We start from the raw sequence: 6213 nt of genomic DNA, 5'->3' as shown, positions 1-6213 counted from the left end.
CTCTCTCTCTCTCTCTCTCTCTCTCTCTCTCTCTCTCTCTCGCCCCCCCCCCTCTCTCGCCTCGCTCGGCGTGAATGGTCCTGGTCCCCGCTTCCGTTGGTACGGACACATTTGATATACGGACCGGTATATGCATCATACGGCGGTGCGCGCGTATATAGATTACCGAAGGCGCGAGAGAGAGTACAATGGAGTGTAATCAACGCCGTCGGGAACGGTGTGCCGCGTCGTCCGCGTTAATATTAAATCGCAGCTCCTGCGGTTGTCTCGAGTGCTTAACTCAGGGATCTTCCCTCACCTCTTCGTCATATAGTTACCGACGTCGGTCGGCTGCAGACACCTCCTCCTCTGATTGCGAGCTGTCCTAAACAGCGCTACCCTGTTGCCGGTACTCGCATTCTCTCTCTTAAGTTAGCTCGCGCAATACCAAGAAAATCGTCGATATTAGCTTGCTCGAGACACGTGAAGTGCATGATAGATACGGAACTACACTTCACTTATAATTTCACCATGAATCAGCCAGCTAATCTGATTTCTCCTCATATCCTTCTATAGAACGGTTTTACTCTTCATTTGCACTTTAGAATCGCGTTCGAGAATGTGATGTGATCGCCGCTGCCTCTTTACGCGATACGAACCGCTTATTATCCACGGGTAATTGGAGCGGAGATAATCGATGCACGCGGATGCTATAGAACACGGTATGTAGAGCACGGCAACCTGGTAACAGTTAATTCATCGTCAAATATTATCCGATATCTCGAAGTGTCATCGCTTTGAAAACAGATTTCCTTCACAAGTTTGAAATTTCTTGTTAATTGCTGGCCACATGATACAGAGTAGATCATCATTGATCCTCAATGTTATATAAATGCCATTTAATCGTTAAACGTGGAAGCTTCTTTTTACTAATCGCGTAATTTAAATCTTTAAAAATAAAATAATTAAAAGAAAGAGAGTTATCAGCTCTGGAGAATAATTATATTTAAATCTCTCTCTTTCGCGAAAATAATATAATTCTTTAAATTTAGTTATATCTCGAGATGTCTAAATTTATATTATAATTAAAATCTTTTCTTCCTTTTATCCAAACTATTATATATAATAATATTTTCAATAATATTTTTAATAATGAAATTAAATTAAAAACTAATGAGTTATAGACTCTTTTAATTAATATAACAAACAGTGAAAAGTTTATATAGAAAGCTATATAGAAGTCAACCTGTGGTTGTTAAAGATTTCGAGATATACATTTATTGACTTCTGTAAATTTTGTTTCACTGTTTGTTGTAATAATATTTTCAAATATCGAAAAGAGATAAACTATAAATCTTTAAACGCCTTTTTCGTATGCCTGGATTTCCTTCGCCAAAGCTTTTCCAATGCTTTTCCCATTGCTTGTTCTATTGCTTGTTTCATTGCTTATAACTTTTTTTATTAATAAAGATACATTTGATACTATTATATTTTTTAATGTTTCAATTGAAAAAAATAGCCGAATTTATTCTGAAAAAAACAAGTTTTTTTACATTAATTATTTATAACAAAATTGCAAATAAATAAATTAACGTAATTTTTCATAAGAGTTACATAACTTATTGGCTCCCTAACAGTCTAAAAAGTACTAATATGCACATACAAACTGCAAAATAGATTGCAGAAATATGAAAAAAAAACTAAAAACAAAAAGATGGAATATACATCCCACTGCCTCTCAAAGAGTTAAGAGTAAATTATGCACAGACAAATTAAAATCAGATTTTCATTTGTTATCGCAAAATATTTTTTTTTCTAGCGAGAAAGGAGACCGTTTCATTATAAATCAGGAAATTCATTGTTTATAAATCTTGTTTACAATAACTCCACACAGTTAATTTATTATTTATATATATATTTTTTACGGTGACTCCACAGTTCTCACGGGGCAAATATATACATTTGTTATTTTCGAATATTGGTTGAAGTTAAAGCATATTTACATATCTACAATCTAAAATTATGATGATATACTCGATGTAATTATAACTTGGACGTAAAACGAAGCAGATTCTTTGCGCATTATGTTAAATATGTTAATGATGAATATTCAGGGAATACAGTGACCGAGAACACACATTCAGTGGCGCAAGCGCACAAGTGATAAGTAGGTCGATTCTCGAATGACGCAGCTGACGAGGAAGTTATGACTTGTAACGTGACAATAAATCTGAATAGGTACGCGCAAGCTGAGTTTATAACTCTCGCGTCATCGAAGAATCATTAGCACGCGAGACACGATATATAAAGTACACGTCGATTTAGCATTATAATGTTTCTTCCGTAGGGAATAATAAATCGAACAAGTGCCGATTTCTCATCATCAATTAAGCTGCCTCTCACAAATAAGCGTTTCCTGACAGCGACACCGTTTTTACATAATTTGCGATTAGATATGGCCGTAATTTTCCGGTTCGTCAGTTATAAAACACTCTTTATGATGCTGCTTATCATAGTAGTTCGTTAATGTTCTCATCGATCGTTAAAAAGTTTACTGTCGATTATAAGAACCATTCATGGCGAAATTACAAGCTTTAACATTGCGCAATGACAAACGTAAAAACCATATTATTCACAGTGGAGTTAAACCGAATTAAAGATAAAATCGCGTTCTTTTTTTATTTTACTTTTATGCCAAATAACCAGCTTGTTGGATGAATAACTAACTTCTTTGGTCTTTTGAATCTTAATAGTTATCTTTATGTTTTATGGGATTTAAAAAAAAAATTGACAAATACAATGAATGTTTTGCAATATCAGAAAATTATTCCGTAAATGAAAACATAGAACGGTTCCGTTTCTATCTCGCGATTCGATTATGAGTTACCAACTTATAGCAATTTATCATTTGCTATTTACTTGCCGTTTACTTATTATGCAAATCTTCGTTGCTATACCTACTCCAGTATCATTAATCCTTAAGTCATGTCGTCTCGTGCTTTTCTCATTTAATCTACGTGATGCAATGCAACCGTCTTCTTTAAGATCTTTAAGAAAGAAATTTTTTCATTAGAAAAAACGTTTATTAACTATATACCCTAAATAAAATATAAAAAAAGAGATTCGATAAAAACATTACGTTTTAGCTGCACCCGTCTGCCACCAATTTGACTTTGATAAATAATATTCTCTTCTATGCGTTTTAATAACAAGATAGTCGAAGCTATTGCTATCAACGAGATTCGAGGCACGTTCCAGACCCGACTCAATATTGGATGGTCTCGAAGATGCCCCCACATCCTTATCAAATGCACCCGGTTATCGAGGAGAGAAGAACGAAAACGAGATTCAGTTGATTTCATCCACTGTGTATGTGTAAGACCTACCCTTTTGCAATTTCTTGCCCCGCGTTCCTCCTTTCCATCCCTCTCTCCCGCGACGTCGTGTAATCGCGCAATTGCAAGTCTGCTTCCCTGTGGAATAGGTGAGCGGATTCCGCGACTCTGGTCGGTACCACCACCGGGTATATATATCTACTGTCGGGTGCCGTACTTTGGAGACATTTTCGTTATCTCGGGAGAACGTCAGCTTTCGTTATCTGCGGAGAGATAACCGCCGGCATTAAGGCGGAGACGAAGACGATCTCGCCAGACAGGAGACGAAATTTAATTCGCTCTGATACGCCGCGCGCGTTTCCGTACACCGATTTTCGGAGCACTCCCGAGGTTACATTCCGTGCCAGTATCGTTACTGGGCACAGTCCGGAGTAACGGATATCTCGAGGGGAAGGCGCGCCGAAATGTTCTTTTTCATCGTGATGATAAATGAAGCGACGAGAGTTATATAGATCTAAACTACAGAGAGAAAGAGAAAGAACGAGATAGACAAAGGAAAGAGTTGAACAAGAAAACAAAAATTTAAAAGAGAAAATATAATTCTGCTATTAATTAATTTCCTTATTGTTAGACAATATATCAAATAAGAATTTAACTACTTCAATAAAGTAAATATTATTTTAAACAATATTTTATAACTTTTTGTAAACTGCAAATCTATAAATATACGAGATGTACTAATTCAAGAATAAATTTTTGCAACAAAATTTTGCAACAAAAATTTGGAAAATTGCAATTCTGCTATTAAATAATTTGTATATTAATTTACGAGAATATATTAAATACTGATATAACTATTTCAACACTGACTGAAGTAAATGTACTATTTTAAACAAATTTTGTAACTCTTTGTAAATTTTATACAAGTAATACATGGGAATATAAAGATATACTAAAATCCAAGGATAAATTCTTGTAACGGACGGGAAAGGAAACATTGAGTTAACGGGCAGCATTAATTCTGTCGCCTATCGTACAATGTTGCGTCAAATTGCGTTGTGCCGAGATGACCCTTCGATAACACATTTCGCTATAAATGTCTAACAAGCACTCTGGCCGTTATAAGCACAAAGCAAGATAAAGTGGAATGTTACAGCTTTATGGGCATAGCTTCATCCTAGAGTAGCCTAAGGCAACACCCAGGCAGAATATCCATCCGGTGTTAACGCGGGACGGTCCGGGTCTCAGTGTCGAATTCCGGGGATAACCCGTGGATAGGCTATTTGCTGACAGCCCGGGCCTTTGTGACTAGAGTTTCGTTAAGCGTCAAATTTCGTTTGGATCGCTCTACGGCGCGAGGTGAGCTGCTATTCGACGTTTTCTAGTCAAGAGCGTTTCGATGTTCCTGTCACGTTGGTCCTATAAAGTCCGTCGGTCCTATAGCCGCCGCGCGCTAGATACGCAATGAATGGCAAAAAAACTTCAGACTTCGATATTCGACTTTTAATACAACGCAGACGGGAATGACTGGACATCTGTATATAAGCATCGCGCATCGCAGTAATGACAGAAAAGTTTTCCTCGTATCGAAATTGTAAAAAGTCTTCTCTTTTTACGTAGATATTTTTTACATACAAACTGTATGAACTATGCATGCAATAAAGATATTTCTCATATATAGTTCACAATTATTGCATGAATATTTATTTATAGATTAATTTCAAATGAAATATGAGAGAGAAATAATTTCTTTAATATATACGTTTCCAAAATGATTGAAATTTCTTTTACTAAAACGACTAAATGGATAAAACTAGAATCATTGAAGTTAATACTTAAGCTGAGTTATAATATCTCATTATTATATAACGTAAGTAAAAATAAGATTACTATATTAAGTGCTGCGTTTGTATAAATGCTGTGATAAATGTTGCTGCCAATTTTTGTTTAATTAAACGCGAAGGAGAAACGTAAATAAATATGATTTGACGATACATTCCGTAGAATCTAATCGCCTTTATGAAACTTTCTTGAGGCTATTATTTTATACGTGGCCTGGCATGCACCTGCGCTCTTGCGAACTTTGGTCAGCGGCACGAAACAAACTGACGTGCTGACTGAACGTTAGAAACTTGCTGAAGCAATCAACATTTCCGGGATACTCTTACAACTACGTCAATTAACCGGTCGGTGTGTTCGAGCAACTTTATACAAAGCCGCGGACAGGCTTCGTCTTAATTCGTGTTGCCAAAATAATTCCTACCGCGACCGCGTGCAGTACATGCTGTTATTTCCATGCGGAGGTACACAGTGCACCTTCTGAATCTTAAGATAATACAAACAATTCTAAATAAACAGTTATTTCATGTTGACAAAATAAATAACATTATAACAAAAGTAAAACACAATATTAAAATTACAGATAAAAATATTTTATGCGATAGAAATATTTAGTAGTATATTCACAAATCTTACAATTATTCCACAAAAATTGTATTTAACGAATTAAATGTGCGCGAATGTTAGACTTAAATGTTAAGATTAATAATAATAATATTATTATTTATATCAATATAAATGTTCACATATTTTGGTGTACAAAAATTCTGTAGATCGTAATTTTAATCGAGATTACGCGCGGAAAAGTTAGCGACCATTTGCGCATAAAATGCACGATAAAAAGATTCGTTCTACTGCGCCTAAGAACCAGTAAGAAACTCAGGCGATTCATTAAAAACTTCGCACCAATCTTTACTTTGAATTATTGAACAGCGGCAATCGTTAAGTTGTGACCTTTTAGAGAAAGAGAGAGGGGGGGAGAAGAAGAGAGAGAAGGAAGATATATTTCTAATCTAGTCTAACTTTTTAAAGACCGAAATTAATTGCTCTGAAATTATAA

This window comes from Atta colombica, unplaced genomic scaffold (genome assembly GCF_001594045.1).
Source record: "Atta colombica isolate Treedump-2 unplaced genomic scaffold, Acol1.0 scaffold126, whole genome shotgun sequence".
NCBI lineage: Eukaryota > Metazoa > Arthropoda > Insecta > Hymenoptera > Formicidae > Atta > Atta colombica.
Note: the sequence above shows the minus strand (reverse complement) of the source record.